At 43.5% G+C, this 17042-nt stretch overlaps 1 protein-coding gene across 5 annotated transcripts in view; it reads right to left on the bottom strand.

Moving 5' to 3' along the window:
- CNNM2 (cyclin and CBS domain divalent metal cation transport mediator 2) overlaps window positions 1-17042 on the bottom strand; it is a 147804-nt gene that overhangs the window by 32265 nt on the left and 98497 nt on the right. The window lies entirely within an intron of this gene.

The raw sequence follows: 17042 nt of genomic DNA, 5'->3' as shown, positions 1-17042 counted from the left end.
AGAACACTGACATGTTCCTGGCCTTTTTTCACTGTGCTGGTATTCGAACCAATGATGCAAAGGCGCCTGAGCACAAGCCAAGGTGGTGGCAGCAGACGGTCTTCCGCCACCACACACGCACAGGAAAGGGCGAAAAAGTCCATTTCTCCTCAGAATGTCCCTGATGAAGACGTAACAATTAATTGCGTTAAGTCTTGACCTTGAGTACTTGTCCTTTCATATTCTGTGTGGCAAAATGAGACATACCATAGAAGACTTGTCGCTTCCTGAAGTACAATAGTTGTCTTGAAGAAAGGCACTCAACTGTTTGAGTTTTAGGTTGTGCTAGCCACGTTTTTCACTGGACATCATTTTTACCTGAAGGATAACTACCAAACTGAGGGTATCCAGACTTGGATATTTGGAAAATATTTTCTTGAAAATGAACAAAATGAGCCTGCTATGTCAAGGAAAACAACAGCAGTGTTTGCTAATGATCAACTGCGGGCTTTTAAGGGAAAATCAGAATTTTGGGAAACCCATATCCACCAAAGGCTCGAGAACGTCTCAACAAAAGACCTTTCTGATAACAAGTATGATGTCTGTTTTTTTTCAATGTTTTTATTTTTAATGTTATATTTATTTTTGTGAGAGAGAGCATGCAAGCAGGGGAGGGGCAGAATGAGAGGGGACAGAGGATCCAAAGTGGGGTCTGTGCTGACAGCAGCGAGCCCAATGCAGGGCTCGAACTCACGAACCAGGAGATCATGAATGAAGCTGAAATCGGATGCTTAACTGACTGAGCCACCCATGCACCCCTTTTTTATTTGAGAGATAGAGCATGAGCAGGGGAGGGGCAGAGAGGGAGAATCTCAAACAGTCTCTGTACTGCCAGCACAGAGCCCCACACGAGACTCGATCCCGTGAACCCTGAGATCAGGACTTGAGCCGAGATCAACAGTCAGACACTTAACCGACTGAGCCACCCAAGCACCAAACAAGAGCGATTTTTAAAATACTGAATACTGATGGGGCACTGGATGGCTCAGTCGGTTGAGCATCTGACTGTTGATTTTGGCTCAGGTCATGATGCCAGGGTCATGGGATCCAGGCCCACATCCAGCTCCATGATGAGAATGGAGCCGCTTAGGATTCTCCCTTTTTCTCTCTGCCCCTTCCCCTGCTCATGCACATGCTCTCTAAAATAAAAGTAAATAAAAACAAAATACTTTATAATAAAATGGATCCACATTTCAAAGATCTGTATAACTCAGTGAACCAATATTTTCCAAATGACTGTGGTAATGATGTTACCAAATCATGCACAGGTCATCTATTCAGAGCACAAGACATACAATTGGTTTTTTCCCCCCTCTCATAACCTATTAAAAAAAATTTTTTTTCAAGTTTTCATTTAAAGGGCACTGGGGTGGCTCAGTCGGTTAAGTACCTGACTCTTGATTTCAGCTCAGGTCATAATCTCATGGTTCATGAATTCAAACCCCACATCAGTCTCTGGGCTGACAGCATGGAGCCTGTTTGGGATTCTCTGTCTCCCTCTCTCCCCCTCTCTCAAAAATAAATAAATAAACTTTTTTTTTTTTAAGACACAAAATCTTTTAAAACAAATTTTCATCTAAGGGGCGCCTGGGTGGCTCAATCACTTATGCATCTGACTCGTGATTTCAGCTCAGACCTTGAGCTCAAGGTTTGTAGGATCAAGCCTTGTGTGGGGCTCTGCACTGACAGGTGAGGAGCCTGCCCGAGATTCCCTCTTTCTCCTTCTGACCCTCCCCTGCTCACGTTCTCCTCTGGTCTCAAAATAAGCATTTTTTTTTTAAAGTTCCCATTTAAATTCCGGTTAGTTAACATACAGTGCTGTATTAGCTTCAGGTGTACAATGTAGTGATTCAACAGTTCCATACATCACACAGTACTCATCACGAATGCCCTCCTTAATCCCCATCACCCATTTAGCCCATTCCCCTGCCCACCTTCCTTCTGGGAACCATCAGTTTGTCATCTATAGTTAAGGCTCTGTTTCTTGGTTATAACACTGGTTGCTTTTTTAAATAACCTTTTTATTTTGGAATAATTTTAAAGGAAGGTTGTAAAGACAGTACAGAATTCCTGTGTAGCCTTCACTCAGTTGCTCCCCTCGTTAACATTGCGCATTGCCACAAAATATTTGTAAAACTAAGACATTGACATTGATACAGTACTAGTAAGTAAATTCTAGACTTATCTGGATTTCACCAGTATTTCTATTAATGTTCTCTTTCCGTATCCAATCCAGAGTACCACACTGCATTTACTTGTCATGTCTCCTCTGGTATCTGAGAGTTTCTTAGTCTTTTCTTGTTTTTCATGACCTTGACAATCAAGGATTACTAGTCAGGAATCCTGTAGAATGTCCTTTGATTTGGTTTGTCTGATGTTTCCTCATGATTAGACTGGGGTTTATGGGTTTTCTAGTTACATCATATCAGGGCTTACATGACAGCCACATGACATTCTTGAGTTTCTCCACTTTAAAGTTACTAATTTTTCTTCTTTCCCTAATTCTATTCTTTGGAAGCAAGGCACAAAGTCTAGCCCACCCTCAGGGAGGGGTGAGGAATAGAAATTAAGCTCTACTTCCTGGAGTGGGGGAGTGCCTACGTATTTTATTCAGAATTTTTTCTATAAGGAAGATTTCTTTTTTTCTTAAGTAGGCTCCAAGCCCAGCATGGAGCCCAACATAGGGCTCAGACTCACAACCCGGAGATCAAGACCTGAGCTGAGATCCAGAGTTGGATGCTTAACCAACTGAGCCACCCACATACTCCTATATAAGGAAGATTTCAGATGAAAGGATTTTAATTGAACAGTCACCCAAAGCCCACTGGTATAGTTTCAGATTCTACATTGCAACTACTCTTTAAAAAACTACCACTTGTGGAGTTCTGGTATAGTATCAAAGAAGAATATTCACAATTTCCCACAAAGGCTGTCAAAATAGGCAAAAAGTCTCCTTTTTCCAAATAAATGATCTTTGTGGAGTCAAATTTTCTTCATATATTTCACTAAAACATATACTGCACAGACTGAATGCAGAACAAAGTAGGAGAATCCAACTTAGGTAATAAAGATATGTAAAGAGGTAAAACAATGACCCTTATTTTTTGTTTTGGACAAGTTACTTTTTAAAAAAATGTTATTTACATAGCAGATTTACTCTTATCTTTTTTTTTAACATTTATTTATTTTTGAGACAGAGAGAGAGCATGAACAGGGGAGGGTCAGAGAAAGAGGGAGACACAGAATCCGAAACAGGCTCCAGGCTCTGAGCTGTCAGCACAGAGCCTGACGCGGGGCTCGAACCCACAGACCGTGAGATCATGACCTGAGCCGAAGTTGGATGCTTAACCGACTGAGCCACCCAGGCGCCCCTACTCTTATCTTTTAAAAATGAATTAGTAAGTCCAGATGTTTTACCTGACTCAGTTTTAATTTCAAATACGGTAAATATCAAAAGATGTAACCTACATAAACAAGAGTTCAGGGGTCCTCAATTTTTAAGAGCTTCAAGGGATCCGAAGACAAAAAAAGTTTAAGAACTACCACAGGAGACGCCCAGAATGGCAAGGGGAGAACATGTTCTCTGGAGTTGAACAGCCCTGGCTTTGAACCCCAGCACTGCCACTTCTTAGCCATTACCAGCTGTGTGATCACCAGCAAATGACAGAACTTTCCTGAGCCTCAGTTTCCTCATCTCTTAAAACCAGGCTCATAGTGATTTCTGCCCCACACCATCGCTGTAAATATCAGCGGTAGTGTTGGGATCTGGCAAAGACAGTGGCTGGGAGTCACTGAGCCATCAATAAATGGCAACTCGTACTCTTTTTAATCTTCCTCAGTTCTAAGGCACCATCAACTTATTACCAGCTTATCTGGAGACCAGAAAACCCACGATATTCAAAGTATACCATGAAACAACGATACATTCCCATTTCGGAAAAATCTTTTAAAATAACGACGCATCTCTCAAATGCCATTATTGGTTTCCCTAAATCCAAAGCATGTGAGGCATCTGAAACATATCTTTGAGTTAAGCCAAGTAAACATGATCTGGAGATTTCATGATCAGTTAACATGTATATTAGTTGTTTTTAATGACAGGGTAAGGATTTTTTTTTGGGGGGGGCGGGGTCCTTTAAATAAAGTTTACTTAAAACTTCAAATTGGGTGAGTTCACCCAGACACAACCAGCTAGACAAACTAAAAATATTCTCTGGAGGCCAGGTCTGATCAAGTTCCCAGCACTTACTCAGAAACTGGCTTTGGTTGTATGGGTTTGTTGGCCCTTTCTTGCTCTGCCTCAGACCCCTTTACGGGCAACAACGTCTGGAAGCCTAGAAGTTTAGATTGTTAGACAATTAGGCATCCTAACAATTTTTATCCTTAGCGTGCTCATGCTCAAAGAATGAAAATATTTTGAGCAAATGAGACTAGGAGGGAAACTTATCAGCAATAGATATAAACACGCATCAGGTCACGTCAGTGCTACCCTAGTCCATTCCGTCCGGTCAGTTTCTCACATCTGCTTTCCCAAGGCCCCAAACATAAGCAGTTAAAAATTCTTGGTGAATGCTGTCTGTCGAAAGTTAAATTCTTTTGCTATTCCCAGCTTGTGATCATTTAAAAGGAATTTTCCAAAGCAAGGTCTAATATTAGACTCAAAATGAAGTTTCCATTCGGCTGAGGCGCTATTCTCACCAAAGTAACTACCGCATAATCAGATTGTCTTGGAGCAGTTCGTTTAAATGCAGATGGACATACTTGAAATACCAGCTCGATGGCACCGACAGATCTGACTGGAAAGGGCCATACTCTACGAAGAAACTATTCATGTGAGTTAGGTTTCTTAGACTGAAAATTAGTAAGTTTTCTTCCAAGCTTGCTGTAGACTTTCATCCACTCCCCCCCCACCCCGCCCCCGCCACCGCCACCCCCACCTCCTGCATCTGCCCCAGAGCCACATTCTTTTAATTTTGCCATTCCTGGTGAGAAGTCCTGTTTTCTGAACCTTCTTCCAGGTAAGCAACACACACCCACACACACAGACACCCCTCCTATCCAATCATGCTTCGGGACAACAACAATACAGTGCACGTAACCACCACCCCCCCCCCGCCCCCCACCGCCCCCTTGCTTTAATCATGCGCTGCAGGGATTTCAGTCTTCCCCCTCATCCACGGAGCAATCCAAAGGAAAATGTAAACTTGTAAATAGGGAAATTTTAAAAACTGAGCTCAAGTAACATCTTTTTTAACCTGAGTGTGGGAGGAATTAAGTCAGGATTAAAAGCCGAAAAGCAACTTTGGGGAAACTAATGAAAAGACTAAATCAAAAACTAAAAAAGATTATCAACTAATGGATACTTAGCTTCCAAAGAGATGAAAATATAGCAGTCAGCAAAATATGGAATTACGGGCATTAAATAACCACTAGAACTTTTTAATACAGAGAGATTAAATAAACTTGATAAGCTGTATATAGAACAAATAAAGCATACGTGGCTGTCACGATTAGGGCTTGGAGAGAACACTTTCTGGTGAGCTGTAAGAGGTCTTATGGTATTCTGGTGACAGAATATTATGGTATTATGGTGACATCTGAACAAAGCTAAGGGCATGAAGGAGCCAGATGAAGCAGAAGAGGGCTAGGCCGGGTGTGACAGGTAGAAGGAATGATGGAGGCCCTCAAGAGGGAGAGGCTTGAGGAAAAAGCCAGGAGGTGAGTGTAACTGGAACAGAGTGGGCAAGCGAGAAACGGGTAAAGAGGAGGTGCAGGTCATATAACTATTATGAAGATGTCAGCTTTTACTCTGAGGCAGGTCACTGGAAGGTTCTGACCGTGAGTGATGTGATCCGTATGATTTTAAAATCAACTCCCTGGCTGCTGCGGTGAGAAGAGGCTTGGCAGCTGGTAGGACGAACATGGCAGTGGAGAAGGGCTGAGGCAGGAAAAAGGGAGAGCCACTTAAGAAGTTATTTCAGGAATCCAAGTGAGAGGGGATGGTGTCTTGGAGCAGGTGGTAACAGTGGAGGTGATGACAAGTACTTAGATTCTGAATATAAATGTTAGATACAGCCGACAGGTTTTGCTGATGGACTGAATGTAGGGCAGAAGAGAGAAGAGTCAAGGCCAGCTCTTAAGGTTTCTCAGTCTGAGCAACAGGAAGGAAGAGAGTTGCCATTGACTGAGGGGCTGGGGAAGGCCCACGGTTGAAAGGACGAAATCAGTTCCATTTTAGACAGGGTAGGTGAGAGATGCCAGTGGGTGGACAGAGGATAAAAAGAATGGGGTTTTGGAAGCCAAATATGAAAAACCATTTCAAGAAGCAGAGAGGAGGGGTGCCTGGGTGGCTCAGTCGGTTGAACATCCGACTCTTGATTTTGGCTCAGGTCATGATCCCAAGTCCCACATCGGGCTCTGCGCCATGTGGAGCCTTGCTTAGGATTCTCTCTTCCTTTCCCTCTGTACCTCCCCCTAGCTTGTGCCCGTGCTCGTGCTCTCTCTCTAAAATAAAAAAAATGTTTTTAAAGAAGCAGAGAGGAGTCAAAAGTATCAAATGCAGCCAAAAAGGTCATGAAAGGCGATCACAGTGACCAAAGATGCTCAAGAAAGAAGAACCTAAGGACTGTCACATAAGTACCAGGCCCAAGTCCCTGTCCAGTGTGACTTCCACTCGGGCCCTTCTTGCTAACAGGGAGACACAAACTGGCCTGCCTCTGCCAGGTGGCCTCGCAGAAAGACCTACATCACTGAGACAGAACTGGGCTTGTCCTCTCCAAGTACCCGCTTCTGGAAAGGATTACCATCGGATCTCCGATCACCCAGGCTTCAAACTCTCAAACCGCTGTGCCTCTCCTCTCCCCTCATTTCTCCCCAGCCTTTTCCTCTTACTTTTCAGGGAAGAATCAATGTATCAAGTGCCCAAGACACACAGATCATTAAGTCTTTACAGGTAAGTACATGCGCAGAACCACTACCCAGGAGGACTAGCAGGGTCAAGGCAGAACAATGGACCGAGGGGGTGAATGAGGCAGGAGGTGGGGGAGAGGAGCCCTGAGCAAGGAATCAGGAACAGAAGGGGACAGAAGTGCCCCCATAGGATAAGCAGACTTCCGGTTCCAAGGCAGATGCAGGCCTGCCTGTGGCCCCCCTGGTAGGACCTCCTTTCCCCAACCCCTTCTCTTTGTTGCCAGCAGATCCCAAAATAGAAATCGCCGTGATCCAGCAACATGCCACCTCACGATCACCCCAGAACAAGTGAAGCGATGCTCCTGCTTTCGTCAGCCACATCTGGAACACGGTAAAATACACACAAGAGGTCAACTGAGAACAGAACTACCAAGGTCCCGTAAGGTGTTAGAACTATGCCGCCCGAGGAGGAGATGAAGCGACCAGAGGCATTTAGCTAGAAGAGAAACCGTGAGCAGGGATGAGACTTGACAAAGCCTTCAAGTCCCTGAAAAGGAAAGCCATCACCGGTGCCTGTGCCCCCCACCCAACAGCTTGTTTCCTGCACTTCTACCTTGATCTACCCCAAAGTTAAATGTCTCCTGAGGATGTGGGGCTCAAACTCCCGGACTGTGAGATCACGACCTAAGCCAAGATCTAGAGTCAGATGTTTAATGGGGCACCTGGGTGACTCAGTCCAAGATCTTAACCTGCTTGACGGCAGGGACCTTGGCTTTACTCGTCTTTGGATTTCCCTCCTCCCACCTGCCAAGTCTAGCACACCCCCTGACACCTGCCTCTTCCTGCTCCTGCAAACCTAAGCCTCACTGGGCCTCAACGAACTCCTGTCGTCCCGCTCCTGGGTATTCATTTCCCATCTCCTGCTGAGTGAAGGAGAAAAAGAGGTAGAGTAGGGTTCAAAGGCCCTCAGAACCTGGCCCCACAGCGCCCTCCTTCCGCCTCTGTCTCCATACTCCTCCTAAGCTCTCACCAGCCAGCAGACGACTGGATTAAACCAAAGCCCCAAGGCTTCACTCCAGCTCTTCCTCTGCTCAGAGGCTCTCCTCACAGTCCTGGATCCTTGCTGTCCCTGTCAACGCAGCCCCAGCTTCAACTCCTCTCCAAACGTCACCCTTCCCAAGAAGCCCTCCCTGGTACCCAAAAGCAGAAACTGTCTTTTCCATTTCTCAACCCCTGCACCATCATCTGCATTTCTCCTAAGGGGCAGTCACTTGCTGCCTCATCGTAAGGGATGTGATCTTCTCTCCTGCTAGCTCTGAATGCTCACACCCCACTCCACCCAGCAGGTAGGAAGGAGCCTCTCCCAGAAGGGGTCGGCAATCACAGTACCCCAGCCCTTGCACTCATTGCCATAACACAACTCTCTGGGGCTACCGTCCCCCCAGAGCCATGCCACAGTCCCCATCATCCCCGAGCTCATGTGCCTGCATCTCTAACCCACATTACTCTTAACAGTAGATAGGTCCTATCCCCCCATTCATTTCCCACTCAATTCAACAACTCCAAAAAAATAATAAGTAGCGTGAATTATAAGCCACATTACACAAACATAAAGCCATTTTCTCATATTTTTTTTTATTAAAATGTGGGTGACTTCTTATACGCGTCTCCTAGGTCTTCCACTGACTAATGCAGGGACAGACGGCATAGAACAGGAGACCAATGGCTACACTTGCTTAAGGAAAGCCAATACAGTTTCATTTAGGGAGCTATCACCTAGCTATTTCTGTACTATTTAAAACTATCTCGGAAACAACAAATTCATGTGCGCGTTTGTTTTTTTTTTTTAAGTACTTATTTTACCTTACCATCCCCACCAGAGCTAAATGCATTTTTTCCAATTGAATTTTCCCACCATAAAATACACCAGAAAAATGTGACACAGATCTTAAAATAGCCCTACATAAACAATACATGAGTATATATATAGCAGCACTTGCTGTATATAGAAATCACTGCTTTTAAGTGATGATAACTTTTGCTATTCTGGGAGACAAAAGCCCCCTTTTACCAAAAGTTTTACTACTTCCAAAAATTCCTGTGGCCGACCAGTAAGTGGCTGGCCGAAGTCTCTCTGGTGGGACAGCTCCTCCACTCCAGACATGTGGGGTCATCTCAGTCACCAACAACCTCACCCCCAGTTAGCCCATGTCTGCCGGGGGCAGGGTGGGGGGGGGGGGCGTCTACTGGGGCCGAACACAGAATCATGGTTTCCTAAAATATCTAATTTGGGGGGCTGGGGGTAGGGTTGTATTGGACACAGATAACATTTCCTAATAGGACCATTTCCTGGAGAGAGCTCTGAATTTATCTACTAACTCAGTAGCTTACAGAGCTTTCAGGGAATGGCCCATTCGTCAGCCAACTCAGTAAAGAGGTTGCTACTCACTGAGGTCTTCAACCTCCCAAGAACTTTTTTTTTTTTTTTTTTTTTTTAAGCAGAAGCAAAGCAAGAACCTTCCCAGACGAGGACTGCAGAGCCCTGGGTGCTGTGCAGAGAGCCCCCAGGAGTCAGAGCACATGGGCCCGATGTACCAGGGCACGGCTCTGATGCTGTGCCTACAGCTCTCTATGTGCTGTCAATATCTGCTTCTTGACATTCAGAGTTTGGTTCCACCTTCTGTGTGTGTGTGTGTGTGTGTGTGTGTGTGTGTGTGTGTTTTAAGTAGGCTCTGTACCCAGCATAGAGCCCAAAGTGGGGCTTGAACTCATGACCCTGAGACAGAGACCTGAGCTGAGAACAAGAGTCAGACGCTTAGCTGGCTGGGCCACCAGGCACCCCTTCACCTTCCCATTCTTAACTGTACAGTTTTGCTCTATGTCCCTAAAACATCAGTGTCTGAAAAACTTAAGTTGAAAATAGCTTTTAAGACAATTTTGAAGGTATTGTGCTTGTAGCCATTCCTACAGTATTATCACTAAATGTCACCTCTCCACAAAAATCTCTCATGCAGTAAGATCAGAAATAACATACATTGAGAAAATCCAATCCACGTGGTTCTCAGATTTTGACAGCCGTATCGGTAGAGATGTGGGGAAGCTATGGTTGCTGTGAAGGACATGAACATTTATTTACACGTTATAAAAATCCTGAAATACACTGAAACCACAGACACCAGTCTGGTGAAATGCAGGCATACAAATATTCACTGAATGAGTAAATCCACGAATTTAGGTCCTTTGAACAGATTTTCTATGTTCAATCTATACATACGACTTTCTGGGTTAAAAAAATGGTGTTCCATTCATTCTCAAACTACCACCTGCACATTTTTAGAGGTATCTTCTGGACTCAGATTTTGTCTGGCATTTAAGTTTATTTTGATAGAGAGAGAAATCCCGAGCAGGCTCTGCACCGGCAGCACGGAGTCCAACACCGGGCTCTAACCCACAGACTATGAGATCTTGACCTGGCCAAGACCAAGAGTAGGATACCTAACTTGCTGAGCCACCCAGGCAGTCGTTTTGAAGTTGTAAACATATCTTCTCATCATCACTGGAGAGATTGCATTTTTTTACAATATGCCCAATGATGTTTCATCTAAGAATTTAACCTTGATATTTGGCAATTTTTTTTAAAGTTTACTTATTTCTTTTGAGAGAAAGAACACACATGGGAGGGGCAGAGAGAGAAGGAGAGACAGAATCCCAAGCAGGTGCCACACTGTCAGTGCAGAGCCCGACGTGGGGCTTGAGCTCACAAACCATGAGATCATGACCTGAGACAAAATCAAGAGTCAGATGCTTACCTGACTGAGCCACTGGGGTGCCCCCAAAAAACGTTTTTATATTCAACACTACACTCAACTGTCACCTACCATTTTCCCATGAGGCGTATGTTGTACCACTCATCAAACCTATGTTGAGTATATGTTTTATTCCCAGACAGGATTAAGTATATTTAGGTGTCTACCTCCTTAAGGAAACTATTTTTTAAAAAAGATTAGAAAATGATCCTTCCTATTAGAAAAGGGTTATTTGTTTCATAAGATGGATCATTGTTACATTAGAATTTTATTGTGAGATCGTATATTCATGTGAAGTTATAAGAACAGAAAGATCCCGTGTATTTTCACCCAGCTTTCGCCAATGGTAACGTCTTGCAAAACTAGAACACATCACAACCAGGATATCGACACTGACCGAGTCATAGTACAGAACATTTCCATCCTCACAAGGATGTCTCATGTTGCCCCTTTCCAACCACACAGACTTTCCCTCGCACTCCCCTAAAGAGAGCATTTTAATAGCTTCTCTGGTGCAAGAAGTGCTTAGTTTTCTACTGGCAGTGATACTTAAGCTTTAGTTTTAGAAGTTTACACAAATATCAACTCACAAAGTGAGTAATTAATAAGAAAACATTTTTCAGCCAACAAAAGCTTGTTTTACACACAACTTTTGGAAATTTAAGAGCTGGAGGGGGCCCTAATCCCGACAAGATTAGCTAAGCGAGGCTTTCCTGGTTGAGGCACAAAAGGAGGCAGTTATGAACTATGAAGGCTCAGATAGGATCGTTTTCCAAGAGCAGCAGGGACACCAGCCTGGATTTAATCAGTGTCTGTAGAGCCACCTCTACAGCAGTATCCTTTTCCAGGCAGCTCCCCGTTGGTTTCTCTCAACGGGATAGATTTTTGATGTGTCAACTTGGAGTGTAACAGTCCCCAGTAATTCAATTAAACACTAACCTAGGTGCTGCTGAGAAGGGATTTTGCAGCTATCATTAAAGGCCCCAGTGGGTTAACTTTCAGAGCGATTATCCTGGGTGGGCTTGACTTGATTCGCTAGAAGGCCTTAAAGGGGGAGGGGTGAAGACTTTCTGAGGGCGAGAAGAAGTGCTACCTGTTGACAACAGCTGCAAACCATGCCTGGGTGTGACCTTCCCTACTGACTGTGGACTCTCTTAGCCTCCACAATTACAGAAGCCTGTTCCTTCTAACAAATCCCTTAACGAATATTTTGAGTGTGTATCTGTCCTCTACTTGTTCTGCTTGTTGCACAGACTCAGGATCCACACCGCAAAGGGATTTAGAAAGCAGATACCAAAACAAAATTCGGATTAGATGAAGTTTTCTTTTCCCAAACCTGAGACAATGGACGATTGTCTACGAAGACAAACTAATATGTATGCCGTGCCAGTGAGGCATGCTCAGTGAACTTCCTGACAGAAACAGCAAGTCAAGTAACCTTTTGGAACAACAACAAAAAATTAACCTAGACTAAACTGTAGTTGTATCTACAAGGAGCCAAATCATTTCTTTCAACCCATCCAAATGGACTCTCCTATTAAAGACAGCCATCTGGTCCTCCCACCTAAGTTAGGATTCCAGGCCGAGAACAATGGATGGGCTTGTATTCCCATACCACCTCCCACTTGGTTCTCGCTCTTTTGCTGGTCTTCAGTTTTGCTGCCAGATGCTTTAGCCAGAAACCCAAAGTAAGGCAATTAATAGAAGATTCCAGCCATTCTGTGACTTGCTTAACGGCCCATCCAAATGATTTGTGAGAAACTCTCGTGAACCAACAGAATAGAAACTGAAGAGTTTTTTCCATTATTCCTCTCTCCCAGAGTATTTAAAGACTTGGATTTTCCCATCTTTTGAGGAAATATTTTCTTATAAATAGTGAGGCATGCCGGGCATCTCCATTTCATCTTTTTTGGTGGTAACACTCACTGTACTCTCACTGGAATGTTTTCCTAGTAAATGATCAGCAGTGGAAAACATGGCTAAGACAAAAGATGGCTTTCAGGCGGAGATGATGGGAACCTTCTCATCTTTCCCAAGAGACAGGTAGTTCTTCTATACAACTGTGGTGTTTATTTTAGAACTAATGAGCCTATTTCTGACTTGTGGCCTTTGGCTGATGAGGACTGACTATACTAGTGAGAGAACAGTCCAACAGATTCAGAATAGTCCATCAAAACCAACAGGAGATTTCAAAAGGACAAAGATATTCCTGCTGCTAAGGCCAAATATCAGGGTTTTAATTTTATGGTTTTCTCTTCTGCTCCTTCCTTGCGTCTTACCTTTTTGGACCAATAATCATTTAGAACTCTGTTTTGTAGTCCAAAACTCTTGATGCCAATTCAACTGGATTTCCTGGATGATTTCTACACACAACTAGACAAGATCAGTAACAATACCAAGCCATACATAAAAATATGATCCTCTTGTGATACTCGTAGTGAACAAAAATTATCTAAGTCTAGACAAGCGCCAAAAACACTGCAGATCAAACCGCACCATACATTTGCTTTAGGGGCAGGCATTTTATTGTATTATTTAAAAAAAAAATTTTTTTTTAACCTTTACTTTTGAAACAGAGAGAGGGATAGAGTGTGAGTGGGGGAGGGACAGAGAGAGAGGGAGACACACAATCTGAAGCAGGCCCCAGTATCTTTAGCTGTCAGCACAGAGCCCGATGTGGGGCTCGAAACCCCGAACCACGAGATCATGACCTGAGCCAAAGTCGGATGCTTCAACGATTGAGCTACCCAGGAACCCCTAGGAGCAGGCATTTTAAGGAAAGGGATGAGTAGGCATCCATTTTTTTTTTCTTTTTCTTTTTTTTTTTTAAGCATGCTTAAAGGGCAAGCTAAGGGCTGATTTTGTTAGACCTATCTCCTTTCTTACTCAAGTCTCCTTCTCACAAAGTTCTTCCTGAGGACCTCAAGTTGGAGTGAGGAAGTAAAACTGCTATTGTACTGCACAATTAATATAAGCTAATAATTACATATTATGTAGTTAATCACCATGTGATAGGAGGGAAAAAGCTACAAGATCATCAAAAGTCACTGAGTCCTAAAGTTGAGGGAAAACGACATCATGTGGTTCAATTTCTTATCCAATGTATTAATCCTGCATGCAACTTTTATACAAATAACAAACTTGAAAAAAATTAGGCAGGCAAAAATATCCTGACGTTTTCCTTATTGTCCTGGCAGAAAACAAGTCCTAGCATTTTAGTCTTCATTTCCTATCCGTGGCAAACTCCAGCACGTCGTTGTCATTTGAGAGAAGAAAAAAAGATGTAATCAGATGACTTTAACAAGAAACATTTTCTATTATAAATTCTTTCACAATTGCTTCTTCACACCTTCTCCATTATCTGTCTCTCCCCCAGTGTCTCTGAAAACTATGCTGGAGATAGAGATTGTTTTCAATGAGGAAAAAAAAATCACCACCCAAATTTCACCAATAGAAGCCTGGTTAAAGAAATTCTAGTACATCCATACAATGGAACACGATGAAGCTATTAAAAAAAAAAAAAACACAAAGTAGGTCTACATAAATTATTATGAAAAGTTATCCAAAATACATTAAGGGAAAAAAGCCTGGAATGTTGTCCACAGTATAATCCCATTTGCATAAACTGTATACATATAGAAAAATTCTGGCAAAAAAATAGATAACCATGTTCACTGAAATATGTAGTAACATTACAAGTTTGTGTCTTACAGATAATAATTCTGACAAAATCTATTTTTTTGTACAAAGGGAGGCAAAATCTTGTCCTATTCCTCAAAAAAGGAAAAAAAGATTTATACCTGCATATAGTACATTATTGTATATAATCCTAATGAGAGGATGTTTGACTAGGAATGAATGAGCACAGAATCCTCTGTCAACAGAATCCTCTTAAACATCACCTGACAATCCTCTGGGCTCTACTGCTTACTCCTTCCTCGCCACCCAGCTCCACACAGATGTGGACTGGCTTTCTGCTCGTGCCATCAGCGTAAGCAGATACCACGTTGTGACAGGACTCATGATGCGGCTCAAAGTGCTGCTGGCTTCTGCCAGGGGACTTCCGAAATCTCTGCAGTTAGGCGCGTGCAATCCGGAACAGCGAAGAACCCATGCCCCTGGGAGGAAACTTCCTCCTCTTGTCCCAGAGCACAGTTCTAGGAGCATTTCATATGGCTTTTCAAAATGTCCTAGGTAGGCGACACCTGTTGCCTGTAGCCACAGCCAAAACACTATCATATCCTTGAATTTCTTTCCCTCCTTCCCATTTCACTTCCTTTGTCCTGAACACCTGTTCCCTGGGATCCCATTCCAAATAACCTTCCCTGTACTCAAGCCTTTGTATGAGGCCAAAGTTCTGGCTAAAACATCATCAGATGAGTGGGAAAGTTTTTCTACCAACCAGTTTCTGGCTTCATACATCTCATTGTCTTTTATTTCCACGAGTCTGGTGCCAGGTGTGTTGGGACACATTTGTGTCCCGACACGACGAATGCTGGGCCTGCACGTTTGGGTCACAACGGGCAGGAGTATTTCTCCCTGCCTTTTCTACACTGGGTTGGCTAGCAGTAACTTAACACATAGAAGGGACTGCAGACCCTAACCAGATGTATGCCCAGCTCAACTTCCCCACAGCTGGACTCCAAAAAATGCCTGGGACCACTCTGACATCACCAGACAAGAGCGTGAGAGAGGGTAAATCAAAGAGGCAAGAGAACAATCCTGACCAATTGTAGTTAAAACATCTGGACTTTGCAAATTTTACTAAAACATATGATCATGTAAACACATTTGCTAGAGCCCTTTGCGGCACCTATGCATGTGAAAAGCACTTAACCCTAAACTTCATTAGCTTTATGGTAAGTCTGCTTTCTACTACGTGGTAATCAGGTAATGGTAACCAAAGTAGATAACGCACAGACTGAAAACTCTCAAATCTATATACCACCACCACCCTCCAGTCCAGTCTTCTCTCCTCAACTTCAGATATAAAAAATATCCCAACTGGGGGTGCCTGGGTGGCTCAGTTGGCTAAGGGTCTGACTCCTGGTTTCGGCTCAGGTCATGATCTTGTGGATTGTGAGTTTGAGCCCCGTGTGGGGCTCCATGGCTGGCAGCACGGAGCCTGCTTGGGATTCTCTCTCTCCCTCTCTCTCTCTGCCCCTCCCCCACTCGTGTTGTCTGTCTCTCTCTCAAAAAAATAAATAAATAAATGAAAACTTTAAAAGAGGTCCCAACAGCCTACTTCATTCTCTTCACTTGTCCTACGAGCATCTCAAGTTCAACACATCCAAAACATCCAATCTGTTCCTCCACTTCCATTCCTCTTGCCGACTGATGGCACCAGTATCTATCAAATGTGAAATCGAGGCAGTCATCTTAGATTCCTCCTTTTCCTCTAGGTCTACCCTGCTAGGACAGATTGGTTGCCAAACACTGTGCTAAATTCTAAATTTAAGACTGTCTCCTAAATATCTATTGAATCTCTCCAATAATCTCCAACCCCATCACCACCTCACTAATTACAGGCCCTCACTATTTCTCTTCTGAACTGCAACAACCTTCCAACAGCTCATCGTAAAAAGCAAATCTCAACAGGTTATTTTCCTGCTTACGATTCTTAAGCGGCTGCCCATTACATTTAAGACAGTTTAAATGCTTCAGAATGGCCTGCAACACCCTTCGTGACAGGATTCCCAGCCCTTTCTCCAGCCCCATCTCCTACATCTTTTCTCATTCCTCACCACAGCACAGCATCTGCCATGTTCCAAACCAGATGTGCAGTTTCACAGTTTCCTCTGCCAAGAACACCTTTTTCTTCCCTTGGCTCCTTGCCTATTACTCTTCCTCTGAGACACAATTCAAGTATCTTCTCATCCTGGAAGTCTTCCTAGCCTTGCCTATGCCAGCTGGGTTTGGTTGTCCTGTATCTGTTTCCATAGAGCCTTCGCTAGCTCCATCAACGCATCGATTATCCTGTCTCATAATTCTCCTCTGTGACACCGTGAGACTCTTGAAGGCAAGAGTTCTCTTTTATATCGAAAGCCTCAGAAACTAGCTAAGCACAGTGTCTGGTATACAATACTTTCAATAAATGTTAAAAAAAAAATAGCTCAAATTAATCATAAGAAAGTGGGAAAGCAGATGAAGACCAGGAAAAAATGGTATTGCCTTTGCAAGCTCTTGTCATAGATTGTTTTTCTTCCTAGGGCACAATGAAGTAAATGAGGCCAGTGACTGCTGGTCGACTGTAATTTTAGCAACCATTTCCCAGAAGAGTGACCAATT

The sequence above is a fragment of the Panthera pardus genome, unplaced genomic scaffold (assembly GCF_024362965.1).
Source record: "Panthera pardus isolate Hobbes unplaced genomic scaffold, ASM2436296v1 HiC_scaffold_22, whole genome shotgun sequence".
In the NCBI taxonomy this organism is placed as follows: domain Eukaryota; kingdom Metazoa; phylum Chordata; class Mammalia; order Carnivora; family Felidae; genus Panthera; species Panthera pardus.
Note: the sequence above shows the minus strand (reverse complement) of the source record. Positions and strands in the feature narration are given on the sequence as shown.